Source organism: Bombus flavifrons, chromosome 17 (assembly GCF_040668555.2).
Source record: "Bombus flavifrons isolate JBK064 chromosome 17, iyBomFlav1_principal, whole genome shotgun sequence".
Lineage (NCBI taxonomy): Eukaryota > Metazoa > Arthropoda > Insecta > Hymenoptera > Apidae > Bombus > Bombus flavifrons.
This window is the reverse complement of record NC_138458.1, coordinates 4,643,013-4,660,035: the sequence shown is the minus strand read 5'-3', so window position 1 is coordinate 4,660,035 and position 17,023 is coordinate 4,643,013. Positions and strand designations below refer to the sequence as shown.

General features: G+C 35.5%; 1 protein-coding gene across 9 annotated transcripts in view; it reads right to left on the bottom strand.

Moving 5' to 3' along the window:
* The window catches only part of KrT95D (phosphofurin acidic cluster sorting protein KrT95D), a 172,346-nt gene that overhangs the window by 142,273 nt on the left and 13,050 nt on the right, over positions 1–17,023 (bottom strand). Inside the window, exon 1 of one of the 9 annotated variants that reach the window (XM_069130841.1) lies at positions 5,413–5,663. The exons of the other annotated variants lie outside the window; for them this stretch is intronic. The gene's annotated coding sequence lies outside the window, so the exon portion shown is untranslated. Of the gene's footprint in view, positions 1–5,412; positions 5,664–17,023 lie in introns of those variants that run through there. 9 annotated transcript variants of the gene reach the window in all.

Genomic DNA, 17,023 nt, shown 5'->3' with positions numbered 1-17,023 from the left:
TAATAAAATATATGTATCAGATTACATATATCAAATAACATACAACATCAGATTATATTGCCATATTGAAATTACCATTTCTCTGAAGTTTGAACAAAAAATTACTTGAGACCAACAAACGTCTTGTTCACGACAAAAAGTATGCACATTGATACGGTTAAACAAGGTTCTTAAAATTTGTACAAATTATCTCACATTTTATATGTAGAACTGTACACGTACACGTTGTCTGTGATATGTGTCTGCACGATTTTCATTGAATTTCCATGAGCAGAGTTAAATGGAAAATAAATAAAAGCAGAATTATAGATAAATACAGACCAATAACAAATTGTACCGTTTCAAATAAACAAGGAAAAAAGTTTCTATCAAATTTTTCTACCAAAAGTATGCATTTTGCTGTGATCCCATGAAATGCAACAGCTTTGTCCACCTATCAAAGTATAATCAAGTTGTCCATCTGTATAACAAGGACAAAGAATGGTACGTTTTATCGTTGCTATTCGAGTCTCAACACTGTGGAGGACACAAAATGTGTACCTTTTCCAACTGACCATAATTTTATCGACTATGGCACCTACTATGGGGTGAAGTACACGTTGCATAGATGGTGAGTTTGTCAGAAAAATATAAATAGAAGACGCCGATGTTTCAATATATTCGCTATATATATCACTATACTATATACAATGGCTCGAATAACCTCGAATTTCTCAAGGTCGCCGCATAACGACGAGACTGTGAATGTTTTTCAATTCATTTTACATCACAAAAAAAAAGCAATTGATTCCAGGCAAGTCTTCCATGAAAAGTACATGAGTCGGAAAGGTTCCACGTACAGGGTGTCCGAAACTAAACCAGTTAAATTCGATTAAGGTGCGTTTGACGAGTATACTCGTCGTCGCTCGTACGTATTTACGCGCTCCACGACCTAACCTCACCACAGATAAAACGAAACGAAATTTTGCAGCTAGCTGGTTAAACGATCAAACTGCGAGAATTTGATCTACGAAAAAGAAAGATACAAAGAAAAAAGAAGAGCAAAATGTTACATAAAGTTTGCCAATAAACGTCTTGTTGCGGCGCTGGAAAGAGATAATGTTGCACGCATGAACAGACAACGACGCAGTTGTCGAGACTCAGGAAAATTCTCTTTGGAAAACTGCGCGACGTAATTAGTCGCATTGTTTATCGACGCAAAGTTTGTGTGCGGGCGCGAGGGCAAAACGTTTCGACACGAGGAACCAAAGGTAGCGGTCAATCGTGTTTGTTATATTGTTATATTTTGTAATTATCAAATTGTTAGCTTGCGTACACGAAATTGTTGCCACATGATAAAGAACACGTAACTACGCTGATACGATAATACAGTCGACTTCTGCGTACTGCGATGGAAAATGCGTCGTTGTTTATTTCGTTTATTTATAACTCTGTGACAAAGCATCCTATTGACAAACACTCTATAACGATATTTTTCTTTCTTCTTTTTGCCTGTCGATATTCAACTCTGACAGTTTGGGCGGTCGAGTCTGCGACCTACTCTATGTACAGTTTTATTTTAATATTGTGATGCTGTAATGACGAATCGGTGACAATTCGAAACGCACAAATCACATCATTGTAATTATTGCGTCTCAAACTATGAACAAACATTTCGATGACTCATAAAATTGGAATTCTTTAGCTGCTCAAGTGCATCTATATTATAACAATTACGTAAAGTGGAGGGAAAAAATGGAGAAATCTTACGAAACAGGGGAATCCAATGTGAAATTATACAGAGTTAAGGTACAGTTGTACATACAGCGTGTCCGGTTTATCTCGAATCGTGCAAATATTTCGAAAAATACAAACGATAGGAAAAGATGTTTCGGACAAAAATTGCTATAAAAAAAAAAAAACGCTATATTTTTGTGTGTTTGACCTTAAAACTTCGTGCGAAGATGACATTGGGATTTGTATACCTTGAAGACCTTCGTGTTTTCTTACGTGTTCTTGTAGCTGATATTGGGACGTTCTCAAAACACTACGAACTTGTGCTTTTCGCACCATCCGCTTAATTATATCGTCGTGAAAACGTTCGAATTTTAGAGAGCAATACAAGTCGGATAACTGAAACTGACTACTCGACACTGAATGACTATTTTGGAAACATTAGAAAACAGCAATTCTTCTCCTCGATATAAGTTTTGTTTGAAACGTTTTTATTATAATATTTTTATATTATATAATAATATTATAATATTTTTTATTATAATATTTGAGCATTTGTCCCCCTCAATACTGCACAAATTTGATCTGAAACGTTTTCTCCTATCATTCAAACTATTCGAAATATTTGAGCGGTTCTCCTCCTCGATATAATTTTTGTCTGAAACATTGTCTCGAATTATTCGTACTTTTTGAAATATTTGAGCAGTTGTCCCCACGATACAAGTTTTGTCTGAAACATTTTCTCCTATTATTTAAATTCTTCGAAATATTTGAGCATTTGTCCCCCTCAATACTACGCAACTTTTATCTGAAACGTTTCCTCCTATCATTCAAACTATTGGAAATATTTGAGCGGTTCTCCTTCTCGATATAATTTTTGTCTGTAATATTGTTTCGAATTATTCTTACTTTCCGAAACATATGAACATTCGTCTGCACGATACAAGTTTTGTCTGAAACGTTGTTTCGAATTATTTGTGCTTTTCGAAATATTTGAGCATTTGTCGCTCATAATACAACTTTAATTTGAAATCCTTTCTCCTATCATTCAAACTATTCGAAATATTTGAGCGGTTCTCCTCCTCGATATAATTTTTGTCTGAAGCATTATTTCCAATTATTCGTGCTTTCCAAGATATTTGAGCAATTTTCACTCACGATACAAGTTTTGTCTGAAACGTTTTCTCCTATCATTCAAATTCTTCTAAATATTTGAGCATTTGCCCCCTCAATACTACACAACTTTAATCTGAAATCTGTTCTCCTATCATTCAAATTCTTCGAAATATTTGAGCACTCGTCCGCCTCAATACTACGCAATGTTTATCTGAGATCTGTTCTCCTATCATTCAAACTATTCGAAATATTTGAGCGGTTCTCCTCCTCGATATAATTTTTGTCTGAAGCATTATTTCGAATTATTCGTGCTTTCCAAGATATTTGAGCAATTTTCACTCACGATACAAGTTTTGTCTGAAACGTTTTCTCCTATCATTCAAATTCTTCTAAATATTTGAGCATTTGCCCCCTCAATACTACACAACTTTAATCTGAAATCTGTTCTCCTATCATTCAAATTCTTCGAAATATTTGAGCACTCGTCCGCCTCAATACTACGCGATGTTTATCTGAAATCTGTTCTCCTATCATTCAAACTATTCGAAATATTTGAGCGGTTCTCCTCCTCGATATAATTTTTGTCTGAAGCATTATTTCGAATTATTCGTGCTTTCCAAGATATTTGAGCAATTTTCACTCACGATACAAGTTTTGTCTGAAACGTTTTCTCCTATCATTCAAATTCTTCTAAATATTTGAGCATTTGCCCCCTCAATACTACACAACTTTAATCTGAAATCTGTTCTCCTATCATTCAAATTCTTCGAAATATTTGAGCACTCGTCCGCCTCAATACTACGCGATGTTTATCTGAAATCTGTTCTCCTATCATTCAAACTATTCGAAATATTTGAGCGGTTCTCCTCCTCGATATAATTTTTGTCTGAAGCATTATTTCCAATTATTCGTGCTTTCCAAGATATTTGAGCAATTTTCACTCACGATACAAGTTTTGTCTGAAACGTTTTCTCCTATCATTCAAATTCTTCTAAATATTTGAGCATTTGCCCCCTCAATACTACACAACTTTAATCTGAAATCTGTTCTCCTATCATTCAAATTCTTCGAAATATTTGAGCACTCGTCCGCCTCAATACTACGCGATGTTTATCTGAAATCTGTTCTCCTATCATTCAAACTATTCGAAATATTTGAGCGGTTCTCCTCCTCGATATAATTTTTGTCTGAAGCATTATTTCGAATTATTCGTGCTTTCCAAGATATTTGAGCAATTTTCACTCACGATACAAGTTTTGTCTGAAACGTTTTCTCCTATCATTCAAATTCTTCTAAATATTTGAGCATTTGCCCCCTCAATACTACACAACTTTAATCTGAAATCTGTTCTCCTATCATTCAAATTCTTCGAAATATTTGAGCACTCGTCCGCCTCAATACTACGCGATGTTTATCTGAAATCTGTTCTCCTATCATTCAAACTATTCGAAATATTTGAGCGGTTCTCCTCCTCGATATAATTTTTGTCTGAAGCATTATTTCCAATTATTCGTGCTTTCCGAGATATTTGAGCAATTGTCACTCACGATACAAGTTTTGTCTGAAACGTTTTCTCCTATCATTCAAATTCTTCTAAATATTTGAGCATTTGCCCCCTCAATACTACACAACTTTAATCTGAAATCTGTTCTCCTATCATTCAAATTCTTCGAAATATTTGAGCACTCGTCCGCCTCAATACTACGCGATGTTTATCTGAAATCTGTTCTCCTATCATTCAAACTACTCGAAATATTTGAGCGGTTCTCCTCCTCGATATAATTTTCATATAATTTTCATATAATTTAAAAGTTTTCCCATTGATTTGACATTGTTGAGTTGTGTTCCTTATTCGTGTATTTCGAGATATTTAAACAGCTGTCCTCACGATACAAATTTTGTCTGAAACACTGTGTCTCGGTTCGAGATAAACCAGACACAGTGTAGACATACATATATATGTAATTAATGATTTTTAGAAACGCACGTTTGCACAACTAAAATTTCATTTCCATGGAAAAGTTATCGTTGTCGGAAAGACATTAGGCGAGTTGATAAGAAAAGTGTTTCAGCTATTATAGACCGACCTTGCATGTCCAAACGATTCGCGATTACCACGCTATTATTCTCTTCCGTTGCCAACGCGTATAACGCTTCGACTATTATAGGTTTCCCTGCCAAACATAAAAACTTTTGCCGCTCCTTCGTCCTTTCTATATAGCTGTCTATATAGCTACACGTATAGTCAGCGACAACAAGATTCGTACAATTGTAATTGCCAAGTTCTATATTTTCAGTAAATATAGCAAAGTACCAAGAAAAATGTATTACGCTATGTTACAATAGCCCACGTAGATAACGTAAAAAATACTTTCCAGTTATTGTTTGTTACCTGTATTGTTGTCCAAATATTAAGAAAAATATTTTCAAAATATATTAAAAGAAATATTAAGAAAAGGAACACCGAGAAAGTTCGAATTTTGATATCGCAAGATGTTGCAAATATCAATGCTAATTATACACATAAAATCAAACAGCAATTAAATTATCCAAATAAAACTGAAATTAATTATGATTACTCACCAAAGTTTGGCGTGTGGTTAGGTGCTGTTCCATACGTTCCACGAAACGGTGTAAACGTTTTCAAATATTGAAAATACAATTTTTCTTAAACAATTAACACTCTTTTCTTTCCAATCTTCCGCCAAACGTTTCTTTTTTAACGTAGCCGCTACTTCGCCAATTCCCTTTCTCTTCTCCCGGTGCAATAAAACTAACTCTACTGTTTCTCCAAACTTCTATATCTGTTTCTGCAGCTTATTCCCAACGGCCTGGTAACACGACTAACGCGCACTTATAAACCTCACATGCTCGCGCTTCGACCAAACGTCCTTTACAGAAATTGTATACAAAACACTGGCAGGGCCTGAAGGAGAATTAGGCTAAAAAAACTCCCAAACATAGATAGAGCCTGTGTGAGAAACTTTTTCTAACGTAGAAATTCGCTGGTTTCGACGCTTGCCCTTGAACGTCCACATGACCATAAATAATAACTCGACAGTTTTTTTCCTACTGTTATGTATATTGTTATTGGCAACTAAGCGATTGGGGATTTTGTCGATACCACCTAATGACACGGAATTTGGATGTTTTCACAGAAATTATAACAGAAAAATAACAAACTGTGTTAAGTATCAAGTATTAAGAATTAAGTATTAATTTTATTAATTAATTTTGCATTTAATATCCAGCTATATGTATTGTATGTTTAACCACAGATTTGTACGTTTTTCTTTCTGCAAGAAAACAACAGTACGTCGTGTCTATTTTAGTATATTCGTATACCTCCGTATAGATATTTCGTATATCGCCTAATTCCACCGTTTTAAACATCTCGCTTAGTTTTTACGATAGGAGAAGGCATCAGAGCAGGAGAATATTCGGTTAGAAGGGCAAATGTGTTAGGCAAGAAAACATACCGTCAAGGTCAGATATATTGAAAAAGCGCTTTAACTCGTCGGCAAAAACGAGATAAGTTGTCATTGCCAAATGATATACCTTCTACAAAATTCTATTACTATGAAGCATACTAACATATTTTCCTATATTTGTCGACATTTCAAGATCATCCGAGTATTTTTAAACGCGACTACGTATTTTCATTACAAGAGTAATCTTACAGCTGGCAAAAATAAAAAAGGAAAGAAATTTAACGTGACCTCCAACGAGAAAATCACGAAACGTTTGCCATTAATTTCAATACTCGTTCTACGACGATAAACGAACGAATCTATCAAGTTAGATGAAACACTCTGTACATGTATCACTGTATCTATACAAAAGAAAAATTGCAGATTTGAAAATCGACCGTATCTTTCACTTTATCCTCCGTACGTTGTTCATGCAAAGAAAAGATGATACGAATTCGCACAGTTTCAACCAGTTGTTAACATACGGTAAAATATTGACTTGGCAACTAAGTGATTGCGGATTTTCTCAATACCACCTAACGGCAAAATCCGCAATCACTTAGTTGCCAAGCCAATACAAAGATTACGAGTTTGAAAAAGTGGGAAAACTTCTGCCTTTTTCCGATTTCTTTTATTATTTTCGCATCGATTTTCACAAAAAACGATGATTTACGATCTTCGATCGTTTGCAGCCGATGCAAACGAGCATCGCCACGTAACTTGCGTGCCCTTTTTGCCACGTGACCGCGCGACGATGGATCACGGCAAATCGATCGGAAAGATACGCGCGGGACAGCGGTACTTTCGCTAAACGATAAAACCGAGCAAAAACGACGATATCTTTGGCAAGTCGGTTTTTTGGACCGACGTTGGTCCGTTCAATTTTGCGCGCTTTTTGCTCGTTCGCCGATCGTATCGCGTCGCGTAAAATACGAACGATTTGGAAGCGCAAGAAAGTTGTTGGCGGACGGTTGTTAAAAAGAGAGCGTAAGGCAATGGAAGGAGAAAGAAAGTGGAAAAATGATTGACTGAGAGAGTGTTGCCTATCTAGAAAACACGGTGCATCAACGACGACAAACCTGGAACCTTAAAAGGGAAGATAGATGTCTGCGCGAGCACATTCGCAAAGTGTTTTGCATATTTTCGAGAGATTATTTGCATATTTTGAATAGAGAGAAAAACAAACGAGCCGAGAGAAACACGGCTGTTTATTTTGCAGGAAACAGTCGCAATGTTCAAAGCAATAGCTCGTTTCTTCCAACAATAATACACAGTTGTTAGCGTAAATATGTTGAACAGGACCCTCGTCATGAAAAAATGGCAACATTTTGTGTCGTAACGAGTATACTTAAAAAATACGGAAAAGATTTACAATCAACTGTTTAAATTGCAATTTAGTAATAAAATTGAGAGATGAAACAGTCGTTTCGTTGAAACTTAATTCTTTGTTATACAGCCACGCGTACTCTCTGCTTGACGAGTGTACTCGTCGCGCGAAAAGCTAGTAACAATTTGTTGTTTAAATTGCAATTTAGTAATAAAATTAAGAAATGAAACAGTCGTTTCGTTGAAACTTAATTCTGTGTTATACAGACACGCGTGCTCTCTGCTTGACGAGTATACTCGTCGAGTGTAAAAAGTGAATACCATTTGCTATTTAAATTTCAATTTAATAATAAAAATGAGAAATGAAACAGTCGTTTTGTTGAAACTTAATTCTGTGTTATACAGCCACGCGTACTCTCTGCTTGACGAGTGTACTCGTCGCGCGAAAAGCTAGTTACAATTTGTTGTTTAAATTGCAATTTAGTAATAAAATTAAGAAATGAAACAGTCGTTTCGTTGAAACTTAATTCTGTCTTATACAGACACGCGTGCTCTCTGCTTGACGAGTATACTCGTCGAGTGTAAAAAGTGAATACCATTTGCTGTTTAAATTTCAATTTAATAATAAAAATGAGAAATGAAACAGTCGTTTTGTTGAAACTTAATTCTGTGTTATACAGACACGCGTACTCTCTGCTTGACGAGTGTACTCGTCGCGCGAAAAGCTAGTAACAATTTGTTGTTTAAATTGCAATTTAGTAATAAAATTAAGAAATGAAACAGTCGTTTTGTTGAAACTTAATTCTGTCTTATACAGACACGCGTGCTCTCTGCTTGACGAGTATACTCGTCGAGTGTAAAAAGTGAATACCATTTGCTGTTTAAATTTCAATTTAATAATAAAAATAAGAAATGAAACAGTCGTTTTGTTGAAACTTAATTCTGTGTTATACAGCCATGCGTGCTCTCTGCTTGACGAGTATACTCGTCGAGTGTAAAAAGTGAATACCATTTGCTGTTTAAATTTCAATTTAATAATAAAAATGAGAAATGAAACAGTCGTTTCGTTGAAACTTAATTCTGTGTTATACAGCCACGCGTGCTCTCTGCTTGACGAGTATACTCGTCGAGTGTAAAAAGTGAATACCATTTGCTGTTTAAATTGCAATTTAGTAATAAAATTAAGAAATGAAACAGTCGTTTTGTTGAAACTTAATTCTGTGTTATACAGCCACGCGTGCTCCGTGCTTGACGAGTATACTCGTCGTCGCTCGCTTTTTGCCACGCGTTTTAGCTACTCACTTAACTGTTGATTTATGGACAAATTGCATAACTTTGGTAACTTGTTTGATACTCTGCTATCGCAAATTATCAACCATATTTCAAATACGTTTTTTCCAATTTTCTTTTGTTATCCGTTTCGTTGGCAACTAAGTGATTGCGGATTTTCTCCATCTAATGACAAATTCCACAATCACTTAGTTGCCAACCGTAATGTGACGTCTTTTTCTATGCAAACTCGCGTGCTTTTGAAATTCAGGGAATTTCGATCGTGCGATACCTTCGCAAAATGTGATACATCGTTTCGACGTGTACGATCGACCGTAATATCCTACTATTTTGCGCCGTTGCCTCGTAAAGCAAGAAAAATGTACGTAATCCATTTCAAGTCCATTAATTCTGTGTTTCATGACATTTGCTAAATATCATCTTATCCTTGTCTGGTGTAATTCTGCGTTTATGTCAATGGAACAAATGATAAAAAAAAAAGAGAAAGGAAGATGAGAAAAAAATTTTATTAGTCTACTCCAAAAGCCATTTTTACGACCAACAGCGGGAAATATTTTTCGTATAATTCGACGTTCCTTTTTATACTAAAAATTGGCACAGTTTCATTTTCAAAGTTCTTCAAATTGTATTTATAATTAAATTATATTTTTAATAAAATTGCTGCTGCCATCATGTAACGTTACCGCTGCTCAGAATCTGTGGATCATCGCGACCACTTGCCCACAGAATTTCTTTTCTGTCCAAAATTTCTTTCGAAATTTCGCTATTTACGTTTGCATAATATGTTTCAATTAATAATTAACTTAGATAATTAATTAACTTTTTTAGAATATAAATATATATATAAATTAATTGCAAATGTCAATCAAGCAAATTCGAATTCATTCAGTTTATCGAATAACGAAACCGATTTTACTGGAACAGCTGTCTCTTCAGTTTCGAATATGAACAGTTTGTTTAATGCTGTTTCATCGTTGGCGTTAAAATCGACTTTTAAGACGATCGCCGCGGCAGCTGGTGCAGATCATCTTGCGTTTGACGAAGCTTTTGCAACGAGTATTCTTATTGGTCTATACTTTTCCATTGAATTTGCTAATTTTAATCAACTTCGCAAATCTAACGAATTTGCGATGAAATTAAAGTCGAAGCCAGTGGACTTATTTATTTCGTGCAACGATGACAATTACCTTGTCCATCATTTTTTTTTTTTTTTTTCAAGCGGCCCTAGACACGTGACAAACGCTGCACTGTTCGTTGAAACGAATGAAATTTCGCCGGAAAAACGAAGCAAATTTTACACGTAGGCAAATGGCAATTAAACTTGAAGCTTCGAAGTTCGCGGTTATCGCGATCGCAGCGAGCGAACCAGCAGCCGACGATTAGAAAATATTTCACCGTTTGCGTTTCCATTTCGCCGTGCGAGATCGCAACGTGTGATATTCGTTCGCAAACTGCGAGCAACGAAACGCGCGGAGAAAAAGAAAAAAGGAAGAACAGAGATGTGCTATACGTGTGTTTCTGTGTTCCACAATACCCAATGTATTGGTTTGGCAACTAATACCACCTAATGACAAAATCCGCAATCACTTAGTTGCCAATCCACTGATTAATTTACAATTTTGACTCTTGAAAAAACTGAACTACGTATGAACATATACGCGTAGAAATAAATAAACCGTTATCTTTATATTTGTAGACAAATATATACTGAAATATGTATTTCTATGAAGATGGTTAAAGAAACGGAACCATAATGGCTGCCATAACCTCAAATATTTCTTCTACCAATTTTTTTTATTTTTCAAAACTATCTTGGCAACTTCCACGTTTCGAAATTTTCCATAAATTGCATAAATTCACCGATTTCGTTGTAGACCCACAACGACCTTCGAAATGACGCGGTTTCTTATTCGCATGGTCAGCGATCGTAATGGAAAATGGCAACTTTTAACGTGGATTTATTTCCGCGTTGTGTGTGGCGCCACACGAAATAGCGATAGCTACGTATTGGCGTTGGATATCTGGTTGACTCGATATATCAAAATATTTCTATGATATCCCGTGAGTCATTTCACCACGATAAGATAAATTCCAAGAATTTGTAGCTTTGGTCGCTATAATTAGTAGCAATTACCATAACTAGATACGTATTTCGACATGGGAATGTTAATGACTCGCGCTTTTTATCATTCTTATCTGTTTCTCGTTTTTAAGTTACATCGAACCAGTTCATACATCCTCGAGTCTTATGTATATGCGTGCACACATACAGTGCAGCCTCGACAACACAGCAGATTAGGCACACAGACGCGTCGCGTAGACGAAAACCCGCGTATCATATTTCAGTCTTCGAAGACTGAACTATTTATGTAGACGTGCGTGTACGTAACAACCTGTTGTTGCTGGTAGCTTTATTCTACATGCTACGTGTGTTATCGCTGTGTTCTTGTAGTAGAATAAGTTAGAGAAAAGTAAAGTAAGTTATTAAGAAAATTACGTGCATAGGAGGGAGAAGAAGCACGTGTGACGATATACGTACGCAGCGTATACATACATAGACACGTATACAAGGGTTGGAGTGGTGATTCTACGTGAAAAAATAAGTCGAAAAAGAAGAGTAACATTTTTTCGTTTGAGGCTTCGTTTTCGAGAGAAATGAGTTTGAATAAACCGTCGGGTGACCGTATGCTTATCGTAAGCTTCGAGGTGCTCGATTTCTCTTTTCGCTCGCGAGATGCACCGTACGTGCGTTCGATTTTTTAAACAGAGAAACTATACTTATGGTGCAGCAATTTTTCACGTGTTAAACGTTTTTGCTACAATTTCCATTCTCAAAATTACAAAAATATACGGGTGTGCTATGGCGAATAAAAATGACCAAAACGATGAATAATGTGGAAACAAAACTGAAGAATTTAATATTAGAAAGGAAGATAACATCGATGTTAAACGAATTTATAAAGCAAGATATAAAAGATACCTTGAATTTTATACAAAAATTATTTTACATTATTATTTTACAAAACAATTATTTTACGTGCACCTTTTTTGCAACCTAAAGCATCGAAAACACATACAACCAAATCGTTCGAGATTTTGCATAAAATCTCAGATAAAATTCTTAAGTTCCTCGTATTTTTCGTTCCTGAAGAAAAAGGTGGAAAATCTACTTGCTTCTGAAAGCGTGTTTTGCGTAAGAATTGGTGGAAATTCTGGGGAAAAGTCGTGCGACTAGATCGCTATGTAATAAAGTGGTCCAGACGCTGCGCTCCTACCACGACTTCACGACTTCAACTATTGCCAGAGATAAAGAAGCCATTCATTCGGGCGGAAAAAACGAAGCAAGTAAATCGACAGGACTAATCGATAAATCGGTGACCCGAATCGATCTGATCGCATGATGGCACTCGCGGCCACGCGAAACCGGCCGACTGTGCACTGGTTTTTCGTCGCTCGCGGTTCCGATGCACACGACAGTGCACTCCCGTTCGAAACTCTCGATTCTCGTTCTTGTTTTATTTTTCTTCTTCTTTCTTCGGTTGTTTTTTCCTTCGTCCATCAACGACTTCGTTTCGTACTATGACTAGCGGCCAGATCTCGGATTACAACGCGTTTGTGGGGAAATTTGAGAGTGCACAAAAATGCATATAATGCGTGTGACGATGAAAAAATATAGAAATATGTAAATTCTACAGAATTCAAATTACCCGCCAACCGATAGTTTCACTTTTGCTTTGCTTCATCGGAATTTTGCTTTGTTTTACTATTTTGCTGAATCGATTAGATCACGAGAAAATCGGCAGAGATATTTGCGAATATAAAAATACACGTGTTTTCATATACCTCGTTTTATTATTCAATTTATCAAATCTTACGTGCTGTATTTTATTTATGAAATATAATTTCGCGGATGTTCCACTTTTTTTCAAGTCTCATACGTTCCTCTAAAAATCGTAGAAGGAAAGGCAAAAAATAAAAAGAAAGGCGAGAAATACACCGAATAACGTGTCATCCAAAGAAGAATATTCTACACGCTCGTCTCACAGCTTTATCTTCAGTGTACGTTCTACTTGCAGCTGTTTATTTTCAATTTTCCTTCATCTTCTATTGCACAGCGCCCACTGTGCAATTATGTGCACCTTTTGATTAAAAGAAAACACAAGTGCCTCTATCCTCGTTACAACGATAAATACAAAGATTATGAAGATTATCTGTGCAGGTATTGGGAAGCATAAATACAGCGTGGTAATTAAAAGCGATAAGAATGAGATACGCGAATTAATTAAATTAATGACTAAAAGCAATCAATGACAAGCATCAATGACGAAACACCGTATTATCCGCATGAAGATACGGTGATGGAACGTCAGGACATGAAATCCAGGCGAAGCTTTTTGAGAAAGTGCGAACAGAGTCTGAAAACAGTGTTCGTCAGAGCCTAGAACTCTTGCTAGTACACTAAACCGCATTAAGTAACACATAACCGTACATTAGTACTCAGTCTCATTAAGAGACTAATAAACAGTCTAAGTGGCCAATGGGTCAGATACAAATTAACAATACCAGAGAGTACACAAGTACAAGATTTGAAGCAATAGATTGGCATCCGATAAAAGGATGGTAAGCATCAATTTCAGGGGATGGAAAGTTAGTACATAAGAACCAGGCGAAGCTTTTTGAGAAAGTGCGAACAGAGTCTGAAAACAGTGTTCGTCAGAGCTTAGAACTCTTGCTAGTACACTAAACCGCATTAATTAACACATAAACGTACATTAGTACTCAGTCTCATTAAGAGACTAATAAACAGTCTAAGTGGCCAATGGGTCAGATATAAATTAACAATACCAGAGAGTACACAAGTACAAGACTTGAAGCAATAGATTAGCATCCGATAAAAGGATGGTAAGCATTAATTTCAGGGGATGGAAAGTTAGTACATAAGAACCAGGCGAAGCTTTTTGAGAAAGTGCGAACAGAGTCTGAAAACAGTGTTCGTCAGGGTCTAGAACTCTTCCTAGTACACTAAACCGCATTAAGTAACACATAACCGTACATTAGTACTCAGTCTCATTAAGAGACTAATAAACAGTCTAAGTGGCCAATGGGTCAGATACAAATTAACAATACCAGAGAGTACACAAGTACAAGATTTGAAGCAATAGATTGGCATCCGATAAAAGGATGGTAAGCATTAATTTCAGGGGATGGAAAGTTAGTACATAAGAACCAGGCGAAGCTTTTTGAGAAAGTGCGAACAGAGTCTGAAAACAGTGTTCGTCAGAGTCTAGAACTCTTCCTAGTACACTAAACCGCATTAAGTAACACATAAACGTACATTAGTACTCAGTCTCATTAAGAGACTAATAAACAGTCTAAGTGGCCAATGGGTCAGATATAAATGAAGGATGCAAATAAATAACCTAAACATACTCCGCATCTGTAATTTACCTCCGCGGTGAACGTTAATCTCGTTCACGATATCAACCGATCAGTCGCAACCTGATTGATGGGCACTTAGTTGAGAATTCGCAACAACTACTGTTAAGTAAAACAGTAGAAAAGCAATGAATGCTATAAACAGAACGTTTTACATTGTGCGCTTGAATAATAAGAAACCGATATGGATGTGCAATTTTTTTGAAAATCTTCCACTCAGTAAAGAGAAGGCGGTCGAAAATGGAAAATCAATCAGTTGAATGCAGTGAAAAAATTTGTGCACGTGTATCGTCGGCTGTACCAAGCGATACCCAAAGTGTAAAATAAAAAATAATATTTGTGATAGCGGGACAGTGAAGTTTATTTTAGTTTATTTTAGATGAAGTTGATTCAGACATCAGTGAAAAATCAGATGAACGCCGTTTTGTTTCTTATTATTTATAATACGTACAGATATAATATTTCGTTTCGTCCGTAAATTATGTCAATTTTTAAATTACTGTCAATTTTCAACGTATTAAATATATTATAATTTATCGTAAAATAGCTAGACGCTTGAGTTAAACGATAAAAAATATACGGCGTGTTTTTAGCGAATCACACATAGCTTTAATTACCGTAAATTCGATACGAGAGTTAATTGTACAACTGCTGTGAAGTTGTTATTATAGAATCAAGATACAATTGTTGTTTTTATTTTCAATCGCCAACGATGCAAATATGTAAAAAAAAGTTGATCGGAATAGGTGGCATCATTAGTGAAATGTTCATTATTGCGCGTCATTAGGAAACGAAATGCAAATACTTTATTATCGATAATCAAACGATATGACAGAAATTTGCTATATTAACTATTTCATCAATTGTTTCCAGAAAACAAACCGTAAACGATAACAACGCGTTTCGTTAAAATGCAGATCGGTTTTCGTACAATCCGAACGCAATAACGTAAACGAGAAATTTTATCGAGAACGACTATTAAAGGATATTAACAGACTCGTTTTCAACCAATTATTTTATTTCATTTTTCATTTTTCCCCTATTTTTGCTATAGATGCGCTTTCCTTACAAAAATTATTATAATAGGAATGAATTATTCGTTAGAGAAATTCAGATAACACTGGTAGCAACAAACACTGTTGTGTGACATTCTAGAAGCTTGGAACAGCATTCGAGAATTCTGTGGAATTTTTTTAAAACACGAAAACCTAAAAAAGCTTTAGAGGCCTCGAACGACCCAGTTCGCAGACGTCGATAAAAAGTAGGCAGGTTTGAGCCAACGAAAGACAGGAACCATATAAAAACGACTGCTAAATAACATGTATTTTAAATAGTTGGCTGTTCTTGACGAGTATACTCGTCATGAAGAAATGACAATATTTCGTGTCACGACGAGTATACTCGTCAAGCGTAAAGAGTATAGCGTGAAGCAGTAGTTACAATCCACTGCTTCAATTGCATTTTCAGTGGTAACTAAAATATAGATAAAGAAATATAAAGAATTATTATGAAAGAACTACATATGGTGTGAACAATGTGACACATTTTAAAAACACACTTTTCAAAGAACTCGCGACAACTAACTATACTACGACTTAAATAATAAACTGCATATATGTACATTCTATATTCATCATAGTTACTGATAGATACTGATCATAAATAACATATATCAAAGAATAAATAAATATAACGATACGCGAGTTGAATATTAAACCAATTAATCGTATCTTACATATGTTTTTTCGGTCATATTGACTCATTTATACGCTCACCGATTTATACGATGACGAAATTTACACGCGACACATATAATATATATTCGCACTTTCTTCGAAATGTGTGTGTATCGTGCACGAATACGCGTGCACTTCAAAAATTAGCAGCGGCGATACGTTGGGACGAGATATCGCGAAAATAAGCGGCGTAGAAATTTGATCGCGCATTCCATTTCACTGATACAACAATGAGTTTCGAGTTTGTTGTACGAATCTATAATAAACACGATCGGATCTATAATTGCATTTTTGTTGCAACCAAGCTGACAACTAACTATACATATTCCAAGTACAACTTACGCAAGAATTATAGATACATATATAAGTACATATATAGTGTACTCAATAAGTAAATTGTAAAAATCAATAATTTTCCATTTAGCTATCACTTGATGGAGACTCATTCTACACACTAAACGCTAAATGTAATCAATAGTTTTCCTCCAGTTTTTCATGAGTTTTGGAAACTAGACAATGATCGATCATCAATCAGTTTGTTGTAAGTGTCTATAATAAACACGATTGTATCTATAATTACATTTTTACCGCAATCAGGCTCACTAACTACTTATTTCGACTAACTAACTTACACGAGAATTAGAGGTATATATATATGTGTATGTACATGGTATACTCAATAAGTAAATAGCAAAAATCAATAATTTTCCATTTAACTATCACTTGATGGAGACTCATTCTACACACTAAACGCTAAATGTAACCAACAGTTTTCCTCCAATTTTTCATGAGTTTTGGAAACTAGACAATGGTCGATCATCAATCAGTTTGTTGCAAGTGTCTATAATAAACACGATTGTATCTATAATTACATTTTTACCGCAATCAGGCTCACTAACTACTTATTTCGACTAACTAACTTACACGAGAATTAGA